Source organism: Solanum verrucosum, unplaced genomic scaffold (genome assembly GCF_900185275.1).
Source record: "Solanum verrucosum unplaced genomic scaffold, falcon-dt-bn FXZP01000060.1, whole genome shotgun sequence".
NCBI lineage: Eukaryota > Viridiplantae > Streptophyta > Magnoliopsida > Solanales > Solanaceae > Solanum > Solanum verrucosum.
The window spans coordinates 227,874-248,638 of NW_026020129.1; the positions used below are offsets into that span (position 1 = coordinate 227,874).

Genomic DNA, 20,765 nt, shown 5'->3' on the forward strand with positions numbered 1-20,765 from the left:
AGCTTGAGTCAAGATTTAAAAATTATATTACATCATTAATTATTTTTTAAAAAAAACATCATAAATTTGAGGCATATATATATATTATAAAAAACATTTACTTATATTTAATTTTAATTAAAAAAGAGTAAATAGTGTACCAAATTAAAGCTCTCCTTTGACTAAAATACATAAAATGGAACATAGTAGAGGGCAAGAGGCACACTTTTGATTTGAACTAAATAGAAGTGTGAGCGGAGGAGAAGCAAAACATAGGAGGCATTTGGTAAAAATTGGGAAAATCAGAGATTCACTTCACTTTGGAAAATGGCGAATCAGATTCGTCTTGAAGCAGTACCTCTTCTAGTAGTCATACTTATTGGTGCCCATGTCCTCGCTTTGGTACTTTCTTATTCTTTTTCAATTTCTGTTTCTGCAGCAATTATGAACATGGTAGAGGGTATAATGTTTGATTCATATGATGAAATTGGTGTAGGTGTACTGGATTTATCGGCTAGCAAATCAGAAGCAACCCATGAGGCTTAAAAAAGCAATAGCATTTACTTCGTTTTTTCGGTCCTTTCTCTTTTTTATCCTGTTGAATTTTATGTTTGGGGACATTGAATTAGTTGACAATTTCAGTTGAATGGAGAAATTGGGTTTGTGTATTTTATGTTTTGTGCTTATATTGTACTGGGGTGTGAACCCCTTGGTCCCTTTTAAATACAATTTTGCTTTTGGTTAATGCTGGGTAACTAAAATTATTCCTTAGAATTTCTTGAGAGTTTGGGTTCTTGAAATTCCAATAGGGTAAGCTATACCTTTATTGTACTTTCTATTTTTGATTGTTAAAGGTATTTCATTGAAAAGAAAGTGCTCTCTCTCTCTATATATATAGGGAGCACTGCTGCAATTGAAAAGAGCCCAAAATTCTGTATCATTTGCAATAGCCATGTTACACACACAAACAAAAAAGTAACAAGTTGAAGATTTATTTGCAATAGCCTGGCGCAGGCTGGCACTCAATGCTCAAGCACCCATTCATTCTGGACCAAAAGCTATTATTTGTATTGAGAAACTGGTTATGCTTACAATTATTTGTCTAACATGCTGCATGAGAAACCAACCGACTGAAGCATTCCAACTTTAAAGGTGCTTTGTTTCCCCAGATACAATTCATGGCCAAAAGGAGATGCTGTCAGGTAAGTCACTTTGATGTTTATAATGGGCGCTGACTGTGAATTTCCCTTTTGCGTCACCCTTCCACATAAGAGAATATGGTCTGGAAGATGAAGGCGTGCTGTTATGAGTTTCCTATTCTCTCTTTTGCTTGAGAATGAAATTTGGTGGGGTTTTGTTCAATTTCTTTTTATATATGTTCTTTTAATTTTGACAGTTTTAAATTGTGTTCTGTATTTTAACATTGAATTTGTGTTCTTGAAAGTCGAATTGGGTAATATAAAATTGAGTCAGGATATGAATATGTGCTTCGTATAGTTGCTCTAGCATATTTGCATGAAAGGCCAAATTATGACCTGAACTTCTTCCTCTTCCCATTAAGTAGAGGCAAAATACATTGTACATAAAAGGCTAAATATCTAGATAGCCCCTTAAACTTGACACATTTAGTGAGATAGCCTTATAAACTTATAGAGTAACCAAGTTAGACACTTCTACTTGACAAAAATGTGCCTTCTAAACACATAGATCATCAAAACCAAGCACATAGATCAAGGAATGGTAAGTAAGTCATCAGCCGCAATGAATGAGTTTTTGTCAAGATTCGTTTTGGTAATGCGTGGAAAGCTTATGGAAATATGTCCAGATTTTGAAAAAAATACAATTCATGAGATGCTTTTGGTTATTGTTGGGAAGGTTGTCTAACTGCAAAAGGGTCTTGCTTGGTATAATATAAGCGGATGACTTAGTTATAATTAGCTCAGATGTGACTAGGGTGGTTTCGATCAGCAGATAGTGCGGGGATCGTCCTTAGCTTCTAGTGATTTTAGTGAGGATTTGTGGAAGACAGTGTGGGAGGTGAGCAATGGGTTGTTGGAAGATATGGAGAAAGCTAAGAAAAAGGAGAAAATGAACAACTTTCTTTAAGCCAAGGAAGTCAAGGAGATGTGTAGGTTTGCTGGTGAAGTGGGTATATGTGGAGAGATGCTTAGGGAGTATAGGTTTAGATGGGCACGGGAGAAGATGGAGGAGACTGAGTTTTATCAGAGTCCTTAACGTCGTTTTAAGGAAGACGAAATAGGGAGTGAGCGGGACAGTGGTGCTGAGGAGCCTAAAGTAGTGGCTCTTCCAAAAAGGCGTGCGGAAATTAACTACAAGATTTATGGACTTGATTTGTCTGATTCGAAATGGTCTCAAGTGGCTGATAAGATTCACGAGGCTGAGAAAATCATATGGCCTCAAGAACCAAAACGAATAGATGGAAAGTGCAAAATTATTACTGACAAAATCCTTTCTTCGCAGGAGAAAGATGATTCTTTTACACTTATAGCAGAATGGGTACAACTTCTCCAACCTAGCAGAGTAGACTGGATAAATTTACTTGATAGATTGAAGAAACAAAATGCTAGTCTATATTTGAAGGTATTCCAAGACTTCTCCAGTTTAAGTGTTTTCGAATTATTGTTGCTTTTTAACTTTGAAATGGTAAGTCTTTATTACATGTTGGACATATAATCTTAAACATAGAGTTAGATTGGTTAGTGAAATGCTTACAAGAAATGTTAGTGAAATTATAACTTTTACCTGTATAGAAATCCTTCACCAACTGTTCTATAATGTAACAAAATGTTATGACAAATCTGAATTTAAGTTTCTACCTATAAAAGAAAATCTGAATTTAAGAAGTTAAGTATTGGCTAACTCTGACTTTTAGTAAACATATAAGATTGCAGTAAATGTGCTTGGTGAAGAGTCCTTCGAAACAAACATACGTGACTACTCAAAACTCATTGATGCCCATGCTAGAGATAACCGGCTAGAAGATGCCAAGAGAATTGTCAAAAAGATGAGTGAAAATGAAATTGTACTTGATATTCTCACATCAACAACCATGGTTCACATGTACAGCAAAGCAGGTGATCTGGATCGAGCAAACGCTGCATTTGAGAGCTTGAGAACTCAAGGATTCCTACCAGACATGGGGGTTTACAATTTCATGATCCTAGCCTATGTAAATGCTGGAGACCCAAAGAAAGGTGAATCATTGATGAGGGAAATGGAGGCAAGAGACATCAAACCCTCTAAGGAGATCTTTATGGCCCTCCTAAGGTCATTTGTTCAGCATGGTGATGTTAATGGAGCCCAAAGAATAGCAACTAAAATGCACAGACAGGATGTTGTGGAAGCACAGCAAAGATGGCCTTTTCTCAGTCAACAGTGCTTACAGAAGAGGTCTCCAGGTGATGGCAGGGAGACCAAAACACCTCTGGAACTATTTTTGGAAGGGGGATATCCCTACAAAAGTGAAATGCTTCACTTGGCTAGTGATAAAGAGAGCTTGTCTAACACAGGAAGTACTTCAGAAGAAGGGTAGACAGCTGGTCCCTAGGTGTTTTTTATGCAATTTGACAAGTGAAACTAACAGCCACCTTTTCTTGCATTGTAATTACACTGCTCAAATCTGGAATTTGTTCCTTAGCATTTCAAATCTGAATTGGACAATGCCAGAACGTACATCAAACGTGTTGAAGAGCTGGGTAAGGAGAGGAGGCACCAAGAGTCAGAAGAAATGGTGGAGGTTAATACCATCATGTATATGGTGGTCAGTTTGGAAGGAAAGGAATAGTAGATGCTTCGAAAATAGATCCAATTCCATACACAAGGTCAAATGGAATTGTATAGTATCTCTACTTTTTTGGTGTAAACAGTTGTGTATAGTAGACACATATTAGATTGTAGATTTGTTAGGAAGTTTGTAATTGACACTTTTTGGTGGTGGCCGGCATGCCCTTAATGCTGAAGAATACAACCTTGCCAGTTTCAAAAAAAAAAGAAAAGAATAGCAACTAAAATGCAATTTTCAGAATTTCAGCCCTTTTAGAGTCATGTACGGTACTTGTTGAGGCATTTGGAAAAGCTGGTGACCCTGATCAGGCAAGGTATAATTTCGATTACATGATTAAACTTGGACACAAGCCAGATGATAGATGCACTGCTAGCATGATAGTAGCTTATGAGAAGAAGAACCTGCTGGATAAAGCCTTAAATCTTTTAATGGAGCTTGAGAAAGATGGCTTTGAGCCTGGTGTGGCTACTTATTCGGTTTTGGTGGATTAGTTGGGTAAAATGCAACTAATTGATGAAGCTGAACAGCTCTTGGATAAAATTGCTGAGCAGGGTGAGGCTCCTCCATTTAAGGTTCATATTAGCCTATGTGACATGTATGCAAGAGCTAATGTTGAGAAAAAGGCTATTCAAGCTCTTGGAGTTTTGGAGGCAAAACAGGAGTAGTTAGAAGAATTCGAGAGGATTATATGGTCACCTATAACTGGTGGATTTGTACAAGATGCTCAAAATTTCCAAGGATTGATGGAAGCTCGTACCGAACAACTTCAAGTGACACTCATGGCATCTCAAACTTTTCATCACTGGAGACTATCTGTAAGATAATGTTGATCCGTTTGCATTCAAGGTAAGTTACTGCTATCTATCTTGGGTGTCGGGTCATGAAGGTGCGTTTTAGTGGTCTGAAGCCTATAAGAATCAATCAATTGCCTCAGTGTGATCCAGGAATCACATGAGCTGTCTCCATAAATTTAAAAGCTGCAAGTTGATTACTGTTCCAGTTTATTTTACGACCATTCCTTCTGACTTGTTTTTTTTCGACACAGAAGAGCTAATAAACTTGACTTATAGATGTGTTCTCCATTGTCAGATGCATCAATTGTGGTTGTTATGATGTTTGCGGCTCTTTCATCTTTTAAACCCTTTTATTGCCTTGTTACTCCTGGGAGTTGAATTGCCACGTGACTTCTAAATGAACATTAAAATTTGGAGTGATAGGAGGTTCTAATAGTGAACAATGCATCGGAAGATATCCTGAGAATCAGTTTACTTGATAATAAAGGTTGCATAAATAAGGCTGACTTTGGTGCATCAAATAAAGGTTTAGGTACTCTCTATGCATTCCTCCCACCCATCTGCACTGGGATGGAGGGTTGCATCTAATCTGTGTATTATATTTAAGCAATACTGATTTACACAACGGGATTGATGATTTCTCTCCTTGCACAAAATTGGTTTGTTCCATCTATGGCTTCTCATTTAATGGCTTCCATCTTTATTGAATTCATATATGGTATTTTGTTTGGTAAAAAAGAACAAAATAAATCAATATAAAGAAATGTGAATACCTTTTTTTTATGCAATTTTGAGTTAATATTAATTCATTACTCCTTTCTTTTTTGTACATTATACTTGAGTCCATTCATGGACTCTCCTCCTTGCATTATGTTGGGCTAATACAGCTCATATACACTTGGTGTATACACAATATTTCATCAGCAGAAATGGGCCAAAGGACCAAAATTTTATTGCAGCAAGCTTTTATTAGAAAATAGGGCAGGTTTGGGCTAAAGCCCATATTAATCCATAGCAGCAGTTAGGCCCAAAATCAACCCAGGCGGATATACTTCTGATTTTGGGCCCAATAGGCCCATTTTTGGGTATTTTTGATAATTTTGAAATTTATCTATTATTGTATATTTGATTATTATTTTTGTACTAACTCTAATCCTTTGTTTTGTTTGGTTTAACTTAATTAAATTTTCAAAGACAAGCTTTCTTTATTTTTTATGTTTAATTGAAGTAATATTTTTTTATTATTTACTTATTTTTTTTATTAATAAAAATGCTATTTCCTCAAAAAAAATCTTTCTTATTTTATTTCCTTTAAGTAATATAAAAAGTGTGTCTTCTTTACTAGTCAATTTTCAAAGTTAGTCATTCTTAGTCAAGTCGTAGGTCAACCGCACGTTAGCGGACACTTCAAGGGCCTAACACCTTCTTGAAGTGTAAATAGAATCCCGAACCTCTTTTGGTATTTTTCAAATGATTTTGTCTATTTAAGTCTTTTGAAAATTATAAATTTTCTTTCTCAAAAATTAAGTGGCGACTCTTTTCAGACCAATTTTTCTCTTAAAAAGTTAAATTGATTTTCAAAAATTAAGTCTCTTATTTCTTTTTTGACATAACACACATTTTTTTACCTTTTATCGAAACTTATTTTTTACCTACATTCATTGTTTTTTCTCTTTTATTTTTCTATTGGTTTTATTTTCTTTGTCTTTTGTTTTGATTTGATTTCAAATTTAATTCCAACTGTCTTGTATTTAAAATAAATTGATTTTGAACGGATATCAAAATAAGTGAAGAAAATCAAATAAACATAAAAAAATTAAAACACTAAAATTAACGGACACTTTTAAATTATTTAAAAAAAAATCCACATAATTTTTTAAAAATAATTAAAAGAGAAAAGATAATGAATTTATTAAAAAAAAAAGTTTAAAGTGAAAAGAAATTAAAATAAATATTTTACAAAGAAAGAAATAGAAATAATTAAATTTATATAAGGTTTAATATCAATAAATATGTGTACTAAGTAATTATAAAGTTACCAATCAAAAAATTACATGTGTTCAATTTGTGCACTTATCACTTGCCTTCAAGAGAGTCGGCGTTTGTGGTGTATTTATTCTATTTTAAATTAGTTTAGGAGGGTAATAAGACCCTAGTAAAGTTTAGATGTGTCTTTGTGATTTCGATCATAGTGTAAGGGTACTTGTGCCTTATCCCGAGAACATGCAAACGATTAACCCAAAAAATGAAGGAGATACAAACAGGGAAAGAGACTATGCTCAACTGAGTAATCTATGGAAACACTAAAAAGTTTTCATGGCATTCTACTATGAAGCTTAGTTGGTTCATGTTCTGTTTTTTGTTTTTTTTTTTGTTTAGATAATTTGAAGTGAATTGAAAACTTTGTACCGTAGTTGTTCAAAATAAATACTAGTCAATTAGTTCGCAGACGAAATCATATTCCTAGGTAACTGTACTTTCTTAAGGCATTTAAATGTATAAAAGCGTAACGAAAGGAGATTACAACATATATATGCTTTGTTTGCACATGATTGATCGCATTGTTCATCACCACTAAAGTAACTCGAAGCAAAGCAAATGTGAATGTTTTGTTAAAAATGACAAAGAATACAAAAGCAAGAACGTGAAAAGAAGCATAGGTGTATCTCTAAAACGAAACTAGACACAAATTAATAGTTAGAAGGTTAATAGTCCAAATAGACGAGGTGTGTATAAATTGGCAAGCCACTATTATAGGTAGAGGACTAACAATTACTTTGTTTTGTTAGATTGAAGGTCAAATGTGTTTGATTAGTTGAATTATACTAGGATTAAAACAAAAAAAAAATATTAAAATTTGAGGATAAAATTTAAATGCTATTTTCTCTAAAAATAAATTGAAAAAACTTTTATTCATTCAGATATTGAATTGATCATATATAAGTCCTAGAAAAAATAAACAACTGCAAATATACACAAGTTACTTTTTTTTTTTAACATTATGCATCACAAGTCAAAAAACGCATATTAAGGAATACAATTTCATTCTAATAAACCGTCATCTATGCATTTAAGCTTTAGAGGATTGAACTTTTGAGAGCACTGCATTACAATTGAATGGTTAATTTCAATGCTGACCTCCAGAAGTTTGTCTGATTACTAACACGGACATAACGAGACACTTTATCCTTCTCTTGCAATAATGTCATTGATTTTCTTCTTGAGACATTTTTGTCCCTTAAATAGTAACATCACTTAAAAAAAATTTTGCTTATGCCACTGCGTCTCACAAGCTCATAAAAGGTCTGTTTTCTCAAAATAAGAAAGCAAATGAATAGAACATTGACTCAACACGTTGCACCAAAGAGATGAATATGAAACGACATATATAAAAATACTGAAATACCCATAAAAAAACACAGTAATTTAAAAAATACCCTTGTTTATACACCCAACTCCCATTTCTAAATATTGGTATTGGTAATATATAAAGCAAAAAGGACATAGCTGTAAATTTTTAAATTTTTTCCTTTCCAGGAAAAGGGAACTACAAATTAAATCAATTTTTGCATATACCTACCTTCAAAATGTCAAAATAAAGTACCTCCAAGTTGAAAAGGACGTGCTTCTCTTTGGAGCTCATCAATTGAAGTGCTATAGAAAAGTACAAAAGTACAAATCATTTTTCTTTATCTTTTTTTTTTTTTTTATCTTTAATAGAAAAGGAAAAACGGGTCACATGATGTTCTTGATGATCGTCTCTTATTGATTTTTGTCTATAAAATTTTATGTTTTTTTTTAAATAAGAATATTACTCAATTCTCATTATTTTCTCTTAAATGTTACCCAGCTTTAAGAGTTACTTTCTTAGCTCATTTTACCGGTTACATTTTATTTAGAGCAACTTTCACATATAGCAAACACAAAATTCATATTTGTATGATTTAACAAAGTTTGCATAATTGTGCTCCATAGCAAACATATATATGTATAATTCACTATACATATACAAAAAAAAAAACAGTTGTATAATCTGCTTTGGTATACATATACAAAAAGATCAATTGTATAAAGTGAGAGAGGCGAGTGAGCGAGCGAGATCTGGGAGAGTGGCGAGCGAGATCTGGGAGAGGGGAGAGAGGGGAACGAAAATATATGTATATATACAATTTTCACGCATTTTATACATTTGCGTTTTTGTATAAAGTGAGAGAGGCGAGTGAGAGAGCGAGATTTGGGAGAGTGGCGAGCGAGATCTGGGAAAGGGGAGAGAGGAGAGAGGGGAACGAAAATATATGTATATATACAATTTTCTCTCGCTTTATACAAACACAAACGCATTTTATACATTTTGCGTTTTTTGTATAAAGTGAGAGAGACGAGTGAGAGAGCGAGATCTGGGAGAGTGGCGAGCGAGATCTGGGAGAGGGAGAGAGGGGAACATAAATATATGTATATATACAATTTTCTCTCGCTTTATACAAACACAAACACACTTTATACACTTGCGTTTGTATAAAAAATGAGAAAGGCGAAGGAGAGAACGAGAGTGGCGAGCGAGATTCACCAGGAGAGAGGTGAAATAGCAACAATTTGCTATGAGGTACAATTAAATCAAACTATATTTATAGTATTTAATTTGAATTAATAGTTTGCTATTATATACGATTTTCCCTTTTATTTATGATAGTCAATTTAATTAATTTTTAAAATTAAATTGATTTAGCTTAATTTAATATTTTAATTTAAAATGCTAGATATTCAAAAACTATATAAAAAGTGTTAAAAGTTGCAATCTTTTACATATTAATATATCTAAAAATTGATCAAAATTCATACGATTTCATGCTTCAATTGTATCGTACTTAGTTGCTTAATGCAAATGCCTTTTTCTTCTCGACAAAGAAAACCCATACTAAGGGTGTGTTTGGTATGAAGGAAAATATCTCAGAAAATAAGTTGATTTATAACTTATTTTCTCATTTTTAGTTGGTGAATGGAAAATAGTTTTCGAAAAACATTTTCTAGTGTATAATTGGTGAATGCAAAACATTTTTAAGAAAATATTTTAATTTTGGCTAGAGAGTAGAAAATATTTTTCAGAAAAATAGTTTTTGACCTTAAAATCAACCCCGATAATCGATCAGGCACCAGACCCCGACACCCGATCCGAAACCTGACCTCTACTCTCGACACCGGACCTGACATTTCAACTGAAACTCGACCATGACCATGACCTGAATAAGGACATGATCCCAAGACCCAACCAAGGACTTAACCATGCTAAAAACTCGACATTCGAACTAGAATATGATCCCGACACCCAAACTTGAATCCAACCCCGACTCCCGACTCCAACCTCCAATTTAAGATCAACTTTTGAAATGGAATCTGACATCGACACCCCGATCTGAGACCCGACCCCGATACTCGAACCAACCTTGACATCCAATCCAAGACCCGACCTAGGACCTGACCCCAAACCAACACACGACCCTGATTCGAAACTCGATCCCAACTTGAGACCCAACCTGACTTTGATCCCGACCCGAGATCTGACCCTGACCTCAACACCCGACTCGAGACCCTTCTAGAGACCCAACTTCGACCCCAACACCCAACCTAAGACCCGACCCTAACTCGACACCCAACCCGAGACCCGACCCTGACTCAACACCGAACTCAAGACCCGACCCTGACTCAACACCGAATCCGAGATCTGACCCTGACCTCGAGACCCTTCCAGAAACCTAACCCGAGACTCGACCCTAAGTCGACACCCAACCCGAGACCAGACCCTGACTCGAGACCCAACCCGACCCCGACTCGAGATCTAACTCGACCGCGACCCAAGATTCGATTCTAACCTCGACACCCGACTCCAGACCCTTCCCGAGATCCAACCTCAACCTCGACACTTGACTCCAGACCCTTCCCGAGATCCAACCTCAACCTCGACACCCAATCCAAGACCCGACTCCTGACTCCAACCCTGGACATGATCCCGACTCAAGATCCAACCTCGATTCAAGACTCGACCCTGACTTGGGAAGTTTGAATAATATGGTGTGTATTTAATTTTATTTTATTTTGTAAAAACAAAAGCAATTTAAAAATAAAAAGAATAAAGTTTACATGTTTTTGTGAGTTGCAAATTAGTGATTTTTAATACATCCTACTCGACACCCAATCTCGATCTCGACTTGAGACCCAAGAACCAAAAGAGACCCCGACCCGAAATCCAACCCCGACACCTAACCCAAAACCCAATCCTGACCCCAAAACCTGACCCGAGACCCAGCCCCGAGAACAGTTCCCGACTCAACCCCGATCCGAGACCTGACCAGATAGTCTACTCAAGGCTCAACCCCAACCCCAAGACACGACTCCAGAATAAAAAATAATGGTTATTATAGTAAACAAATTGTCTCAAAATAAGTGTTAGCTCATAAGTATAAGACAAAATATAGTATATTTTTCTAGTTACACCATTATACTCCAACTTTTTAATAGTCTTCCGATTTAAAGATATGTATTAATCATGAATAGTTTAGGAAATTACATATTGTATTTTTTTTTAATGAATGTATTTGTTAAAATTTATTTTGAAATAGAGAAAATATCATTTTATTGAGTTGTTTAATACCAAAATATAATATTAAGAAATTATAAAATTATCTTAATATATATTTTTAATATAAGTATTAAGTATAAATAAATAAAATATACGAGACTATATAAGATTTAGACATAGAGACATACAAATAAATTTCACGAGTGTCAAAAAAGTAGACCGACTTTTCATTTGAGTGATTAAAGGACAAAAGTTGTACAAAAAACGGCAATCTTCTAATTCTATGAATCTTCGAAATAGTCCACTCTTTTAAAAAAAAAATTCTTTTTAATGAATGTTATTTTATAATTAAGAATCAAAAAGTACATACTTAAATGTGCAAACGACGAAAAAAGGAGCCCAGAACTATAGCAAATGAAATGTCACATGGGGGCCAAAACCAATCCAAGTTTTTTTTGTTGTCCTTGTTGACTGCATATTTCAGCTCAAAGGTCAAATTGCTACGCCAGTATTGGTAAGCTCTTGCATCTTTGATCTTGTTCGACCATATCTTTCAGTTCTTCTCATTCTTCTTCCTCTTTATAGATATAGTTAGATTGCACCGGATCAATCTCTTTACGTGTATCCCTTGTTTGCTTCAACGATTCTTGCTTCTTCTTGACTTCAGGTAGCTTCTGTTCTCTTGATAATTTACTCATCTTAAAGAAAAGATGAAATTATAGTCTTGGTGTGTTGTATCTGATAGTTCTGTTTGTGAAATTGTTATTTCGAAAGTAAAGAATACCCATATTTGATCTTGATTCCAAAAATCTGTTGTGAGCTAAATATGGTTGGTAACTTAGAAATGTTGCGATTGTGTCCTTCAATGTACAAAAAGTGCTGATTGTGAAATTCATGTACGAGGAGTTGGAATTTTAAAATCAAAGGGCTTTTAAAAGTAGTAAATTAAACTAACTTAGTAAATTATTTTATCTTTTTTTAATGACTAGCTTAGTAAATTAAACTAAAAAATCTACAATGTCATTTATGATTTATTTTCCTTTTGAATATGCATCATAATATTAGTGACTTAATCTTTACAGATTTTTGGTGATCTTCAAAGTAGTATAATTAAATGAGCATTAATTCAGAATTTAAAAAAATCAAAATAAAATAGAATACTACAAAATAATAGAAAAGAAAAACACAAAAACTATAGAACTTACTTCTTTGAACTCTTGAAAGAGGGACAACGAACTTCTCCAACAAATCACACTTTTTCTTCATCAGCAAATCACTTGCTTCTCTTGGTATGGACAAAAGAGTAGAATTTATCGTTCTATTGTTGACATAGATATCTTATTCCTTCAAGATAATATAATTTTTCTGCAACTAACACTGTCCAATGTTTTTAATCATATCATTCAGAGTAGTGGCTCAAAGCAACCATATAAACATACCTGCCACTACCAGGGGCGGAGCTATGGGTGAGCGACTCAAGATCCAACCCGACCGCGACCCAATATCCAATCCTGACCTCGACCTGACACCTAATCCAAGACCCGACTCCCGACTCCAACCTGGACATGACCCCGACTCGAGACCCGACCCCGACCAGGGAAATTTGATTAATATGATGTGTATTCAATTTTATTTTATTTTGTAAAAACAAAAGCAATTTAAAAATTAAAAAGAATAAATTTACATGTTTTTGTGAGTTGCATATTAGTGAATTTTTAATACATCCTACCCGAGACCCAATCTCGATCTCGACTTGAGACCCGAGAACTGAAAGAGACCCCGACCCGAAACCCAACCCCGAACCCAAAACCTGGCCCCAAGAACAGATCCCGACTCAACCCCGATTCAAGACCTGACTAGACACTCGACTCGAGGCTCAACCCTGACCCCAAAATAAAAAATAATTGTTATTATAGTAAACGAATTGTGTCTAAATAAGTGCTAGCATCATAAATTTAAGACAAAAAGTAGTATATTTTTCTTGTTACACCATTATACTCCAACTTTTTAATAGTCTTCCAATTTAAAGATATGTATTAATCATGAATAGTTTAGTTTAATAAACATATTTGTTAAAATTTATTTTGAAATAGAGAAAATATTATTTTATTGAGTTATTTAATACCAACATTAAATATTAAAAAATAATAAAATTATCTTAATATATATTTTTTAATATAAGAATTAAGTAAAATAAAATATACGAGACTATGAAAGAAGAGTTGGACAAAGATAAATAAATTTCACGAGTGTCAAAAAAAGTAGACCAGGTTTCCTATGAATGATTAAATGACAAAAGTTGTACGAATAACGGAATCTTCTAATGCTAGGAATCTCCAAAATATTCCACTCTTTAATAGGAGTAGCAGTGGCGGAGCCAGAATTTTTAATTAGGGGGTTTAAAATTTGAAGAAATAGACACACGAAGTAGCCTAAGGGGGTTCGCCGTCTACTATATATACTTAAAAAATTATTTTAATCATGTAAATATAATATAATTTTCCGCCGAAGGGGGTTCGGATGAACCCCTAAAGATATGGTGGCTCCGCCACTGAGGAGTAGTGAGTATTGCTTTTTTTTTTTTCTTTCTTTCTTTTTCCACCCTGTAAAATCTATATTTGAGCTTCGATTAAATTTGAATCACACATTGCAATGCTTGTTTGAAGATGACGCTTCAATAAGATTTTCTCGATACGCAGGGCCGGAACTCGAAACATCTAGTTAAGGATGAAACAATTCATGTATAACATAATTTTTTATTTTTGTCCTGCCCCGTAGAGCCAACATTCTTCTGCTTCTAATCACTCGGCCTCCCTGACACCAGCAGCAACAAATTCAAGTGAGAAAGATTGGTCATAGCTTTGCTTGAAATTGAACTTGTTTCATAACCTTGAAGATATAGATCTTGTAAGTGTCAACTCTCTTTTTAGATCTCTTTTTATTATTATTATTATTGAAGAAGTTATATCTTCAGTTTTTTTCAGAATATTTCTTTATTAGATGGTGAGTCATGTTAATTTGTCAAACACCTCAACAAATCCAAGGGTTAATAAGTGGGTGGGGTCGAATTTTGAGATAGTTTGTTTTAATATTTGGGGACCATGTCCTATTATTTTCAAAACTAGATATAAGTATTTTGTCTCATAAGTGGATGCCGTGACTTAAATTTACTTTTACTTGGTATTTGGTAATGGATGGGAAAGCAACAATATTCCCACCCTCACCTATCTTTAGTTAACTCTTACTCCTGCCAATATATCATATTACCATTCTTTCTAATAGAGAGAATAAGAGTAACTCACAAACACCATTAACGCAGCTTTCTTTTTGTTTTTCCAACGAGATCTCGTTAGTTGAGGTTACTATTCCGGTTCAGATTCTCTTTTAGCGGAAGGTTTTGCCATTTAAAGCATCATTCAGGTCCATGTTCTATTCTCTCTTTCTTCACGATTAAATATTTAATTACATTCATGAATAGTTTTTACTTTTGGGGAGAATATGCTATGATATATATTTGCATTGCTTTGTAGATTGGTATGTTGGTTGAGTTAGGCAGTATACGTTGAAGAGAAAATGTTACCTAGAAACTATGTAGTTCGTGGTTTCGACGCTAAATCTAGAGCTTATGGCCTTAAACTAATTAATTCACCTTTAATTTAAACAATAATAAGGGAGTAAGATGAGTTACCAGATAAATCCAAATTCGTGGCAAAAAATTTTTTAAAAAAATTGAAAGAAAAAGTAAGGAAAAAGAAGAACAAATGCCTCTAATATTAAACGAGCATAGATTTTTCTTTAAAAATTAAAATTAATATAGGCTAGAGGACGACCAAAGAAGGATGTGACAAATTAAGCTATTGATATAGGAAAGAAGACTAATGTGAACAATAGTCTTTCATTCTGCAAGTCAATGATGTTAGTTCATCTCCAACGGCGAATCCAATGAAGGATATTTCGTGGTTTTGTTCAATATTATGGAGGATATATATGTTGTACTATTATCTAGACCATACACAATATATAAATACTAGCAGATTTATTATCATAAGGGAATGGAATCCTGAGTTCAATTTCGATGATCTCTAAGTCATGATATTCGTAGTATCCTAAGCTTTCTTCTTTATGCTGATGAATGTATTACGAGTATAGAAATGATATCATATGCAAACATCCTAGTGACGATGGATATCGTAAATTGCACGAGAAAATGTTTGAACAAACTGTAACATATAACGGGAAGCCTACTTATGACTTTACATGCCTTCAAATAGGACATTCATATCAATATGCTCTAGCTAAAAGTAAAGCATATTGACATGGATGGAGAAACATGTGAAGGATGAGGTAAACCAAATCAATATGGATGGATGAAAGCTCAAATGGAAAACGTGTTTCATAGTAACATTTTAAACTATGAAACAGAGTTGAAAGAAGTTTCCCTATTTTATATATTCATGGACCTAATTGCAATGACATTTTAACATGAGTATTTTTTTTTACAATCAACAAAGTTTTTTGATTAATACTAGGGATCCATATAGTTTATGACATAGATATTGCTAGCATGCAGGGGTGGATCTACGTACAAGTTAAGGGGTTCGAACTCCCTTCGTCGAAAAATAACATTATATATACAAGGTCAAATTTTAATATTACGAGTATATATATTATAATGAACCCCTTTAAAAACCAATGAGAAGCTTAGCTCAGTGTTTAAGTGGGTTCAAACTCACAGTTAAGACTCGCGTTCGACTCTTGCAACCTGCAAAACATTTTCTGCTGTTTTTGCTCGGCTTTTCCCTTGGTAGGGGCTGAGAGGGGCTTCATTAGGATTAATAAGGTAAGGCCTAGCCCCCCTTGCTTGTGCTTATCCTTATTGATAATTTTTATGTTTAATAAAAGGCCGCTAGACACTGTCTAGTGATAAATTTGCTTTAAAAAAACATTAAGTTTTACGAATTAAAAACGATAAATATCCTTTTAACAATATCTATTTAATTGAGTTTTCTTTCTTTAATTTCATGGAATTTCTTTTCTACATTCTAATTTTATCCTAAAAAGATGAAAACTATATTAAACTTAATTGATTTATTTATTATTTATCTTTTTTAATGACTAACTTAGTAAATTAAACTAATTAATATGTCATTTATGATTTATTTACCTTTTGAATATGCATCATAATATTAGTGACTTAATCCTTACAATATTTTAAAGATTTGTGGTGATCTTCAAAGTAGTATAATTAAATGGGCACTAACTCAGAATTAAAAAAAAATAGAATACTATAAAACAATAGAAAAGAAAACACACAAAAAAATTTAAAGAAGATTCTATGGAGTAGAATAAAAGTAGAAAGATGCAAAACGAGGAACGACAAGTCTACTTAAATTTGGCGCGTCAAAATTAGTCTTTTTCTTCTTCATGCTATAATTTTTCGCATGTTTGCGTCTTTATATATTGAACCTCCTTAATAGAAATCCCGGCTCCACCACTACCAGCATGTTTTCTTAGCTCTACTACATTAAAAATATTGACTTTATTATTTTGTAAAAAATTAAATGGCAGGTTAATTAGTACAAATATCCAGGAAGTAGGCACGATGATTTTTGCATATGCACTGGTAAGTTCCCTACTCTTTTTGTAATTATTGTTGTAACATCCCCACTCCCTTTCATTTTAAAACTTATTACATGCACTCATCGTCAATCCCATTCTACTACTCTATTACTATAAATTCTTGTCAATCTTCGAGGGACATTGAAGACTTGAAACTACATCGATAGACAAAAGCATTTTCCTTCCTCACTATTATCTCAAGAGAAGCAATCGACTTGGGATGATGTCATTAGTTCTTTTCTTCTCTTTTCCTAAGTCTTCCATCGTCGCATGCCCCTTTCATTCTGCCCAAGCTTTCTTTCGATTACGTCTGCTTCCAGTTATGTTATTTCGTTAGCCTTAATTAGTCGTTTAGTCAAAGCCGTACGCATGCCCCTTTTGAATCATTCTGTCATTCGAAGTGGGAGCTAGGGTTGCGGGCAGAGAACTATTGGTATAGCAAGTTCATGTGCTTGTGGTTGGGATACTACTGTTGACATCCTTTAAAAAGGCGCAACGTCGTGGTGACTAAAAAAAAATCAATTTAAAGAATATTGCAATTTTAAAAAAGGGAAAAATAATTTAAATGAGTCGTCACCTAATTTTAGGAAAACTAGAAAACCTATTAATTAATCAACTAAAAAGAATCTCTACAAAACCAATAAATTCTAGGTAAGAAGTTCAAGTGATTCCAAAGGGAAGGTGTTATGCATTCTTTGAAATCCACAATTGTGGCTTCCGACTGAATTCATTTTTTTTTTTCAAATTGAGGAGGAGATAAAACAATAGACAAGTAAAATAAACATGTAATATAAACAAATAATCAAGTAAAACCTAATACGAGAAACAACCTAATGTTTGCCTATCGTTAACAATACACACAATAATGAATAAGAAAATTGAACTTCATTCGTATAGCTTCTTTGGGCCTGTAAACACACTTAGTAAAAGTGTTAGTAATAAATAAAAGAATAATAACTAAAAAATAAGACTCATTTTATATACATGGAAGGCCTTGAAAATCAACGATAATTTCCTCATCGACCAATTTTAACATACAAAATATAAAAAACTTAAACTAAATTTACGTTTTTTAAAATGGTAAGTAGAATTGGTAGTAAAGAGGTCATTCAAATTAAGGGGCCAGTAAGAAATATCAAGGTTTGAGGGGTCGCTTGCTGGGGAGATTAAGCAAGCCAAAGCGATGATGTCATTGTCGAAAGTAAAAGTGAGACTACTCCAGTTCCAAGCATGTCCATTCCAGAGGTCGGCAACCATGAGGTTACTTTCTTGAAAGGGGAGAGGGCCATGAACGAGGGATCGGAGAGGGGGGGGGGGAGGATTTGGGATCCATCGAGAAGTCCAAAGGTTAATGAATTTCCCCGTACCAAGCTTCCAAGCTAAACCTTAGGAGCAAATTCTATTTCCCTTAAGGATATTTTTCCAAACGAACGAATGGGAAGATTTGGAGGTATGAGGCTTATATTTGTCAGCAAAGAATTTTGCCCAAATGGAGTGAGGGTGAGAGAGGATCCTCCAAGTCAAACAAGTAAGTTGGGTTGTGTTCTTATCGGCCGCCTTATGAAGCCCAAGCCCACCAAGACTGATAGGGGAGGTGATAGTGTCCCAACTCCCAAACCAATGTAATGCATTTTTTTTCAATTATCGGTAGTACCCCAAATGAAGTCATGCTGTATTTTTATCTATAGCGAATATCTACAAAATCAATAGATTCTAGGTAAGAAATTTCAGTGATTTTGAAGGAAAGGTGATACTTACGAAATTCACAATTGTAGGTTTCAATTGAATTTATTTTTTCAAATTGAGGAAATAAAATAATAGACAAGTAAAATAAACATGTAATATACACAAATAATAAAATAAAAGATAATATGAAAAACAACCTAATATTTGCCTATCGTTAACATACACACAATAATGAATAAAAAAATGAACTTCATTTGTATAGCTTCTTTTGGAAAGCGATTCTGGAGTACCTGTAAACATATTTAATAAAAGTGTTAGTAAAAAATAAAAGAATAATAATTAAAAAAATAAGACTCGTTTTAAATACATGAAAGGCCTTGTAAATCAACAGTAATTTTTTCATTGGCCAATTTTAACATACAAAATATATAAATTTAAACTAAATTTCCGTCTTTTAAAATAGGAAGGCCTCGAAAATCGACATATATTTTTTTTTTATTGACCAGTTTAAACATAGAAATAAACCGTTAATATGAAATGAGCACAAAATAGTTAGAATATGAGTTACCGGACTGTCACTTATCCGACTAGATCTGGAAGGGAGAGGCTCGTCGGGGTATTGCGGGTTTCACTAGACTTCGAGAGCTCTTGGTTGCTGCTGGTCTCGCTACGTGGGTGCTCGCCGAAGTGGGGGCTGCTTCAGCGAGCTCTCGTTTGTTGCGGTGGAAAAAGGCCGGAAAGGGTTGGGGTTGTTTGGAGCTGTTGTTTGTGGGTTTCTTGTGGATTGTTGGAATTGTTTTGTCGTAGTGACTGTTGTGATAGGGTGGAGGTTGCTTGGCTGGCATTTCACGAATAAAAGGGTCGTTGGCGGTGGCTGTTTTTTGGTGGTTTTTAATGGAGTTAGTTTGTGGACTGATCGGAGATGGCAAATAGGAGAGGTTGTGTGGTGTTTGCTGGCCGAAAACGAGAGGAGTAATGGGTCTGTTTGTTCACTGGTTTGGGTGGAAAATGGGCTTTGATTGGTGGTTGGTTGGTTCGGACTGTCGAGGGAGATGGATGAAAGGAAAAACTGGCAGTGGGGAGAAAAGAAGAGGGGAACAAGGGGTTTTTGAGTGGTAGTACGGCGGAGCTTCGGCAAGCTCTAGCCGGAGAAGACAATAAATAATAAAAGAATATAAAAAATTCTAAATTACACCCCATATCTGAAAATTCTATCCACCCCTACTGATATTAATCTAAATACAAAACTTTAATGGGTAAAAGCTATTTAAAAGATAACTAGGACAGATCCTATGGTAGCAAGGTCAACAATGATAAAGATCACATGCCACATTCTTTAACATTCTATGAAGTTCACACTTTAAAGAAAGCTCAATTGCAAATGGTAAGCATTTTCGACTAAAATCTAAACAAAAAGAGACAAACTCGATTCAAACACGGCATGTTGGGATAGTAAAACAATCTTAGGATTCGAAAATGGAGAAAACCAACTGCTACATCAACAAACAATAGATAAAACAACAAACAACCTTCACATTAGTTAGCTTCGAGATCCTATCCTTATTTTGAAAAGAAAGCATCATCAACAATAGCAAAACGGGTAGAAATTGAAAGAGTTCGAATTCAAAATTCAAAATCTTTCTTAAAGATAAGGTCGGATAGCTTGGGGGGAGCTCACTTCACTTCTTTTCTTTAAGTCACTTTCCAGGAGGGAAAGTAGCAAATAAAGAGCACCATCACCTTACTTAAAAAGGGCTTATGCGAAATAGCACCGATGCCCCGAGAAGACAATCCACTTTCCTAAAATTCTTACTTTATTGCTCTAGCTCTTGACTCATATGGCACTAAAATTGGATAGGTTCACACTTAGGCCTGGTTATGGAAACTCTTTAAACATAGGAAACTCCAACTTAAACAGGAATTGGTTTGGAACTATATGTAAGGGCACTCTTATCCACTAGCTGGAAGGGAAAAACTGGATTGGCTTTTCTAAACTCCTTTTAAAAGAGAATGTTTTCAAATTCACTTGCCCTAGAACCTACTTTTTAAATATTAATCTAGAATAAGTTATTCCTAGTTTTTTTTATTCCTAGCCATAGAAATGAAACTAATCTCGAGATCCAGAAACCTATTTATACGTCTAGTCTTAAGCAAAAGAAATCTCATTAGCCCTACCATAAAAAACTATTACCTCGACTTGGATTAAAAGGAAGAACTTAGGACTTTGGGACTTACCCTAGGACTCCAACCCAAGCTTTCCAATTGAAACTCAAGGAGATGAAACTAAACAGGCTTAGGCCCTTCCCTC

General features: G+C 34.3%; 1 long non-coding RNA gene and 1 pseudogene across 1 annotated transcript; both read left to right on the plus strand.

The window, feature by feature from the left end:
* Window positions 1-225: 225 nt before the first annotated feature.
* LOC125826133 (uncharacterized) lies at window positions 226-647 on the plus strand. The gene is made up of 2 exons (XR_007442926.1): window positions 226-381; window positions 476-647. It is a non-coding gene; the product is annotated as an uncharacterized LOC125826133 (long non-coding RNA).
* Window positions 648-1,740: 1,093 nt separating this feature from the next.
* LOC125826239 (pentatricopeptide repeat-containing protein At4g19890-like) lies at window positions 1,741-19,264 on the plus strand (annotated as a pseudogene).
* The last annotated feature ends 1,501 nt before the right edge of the window (window positions 19,265-20,765 follow it).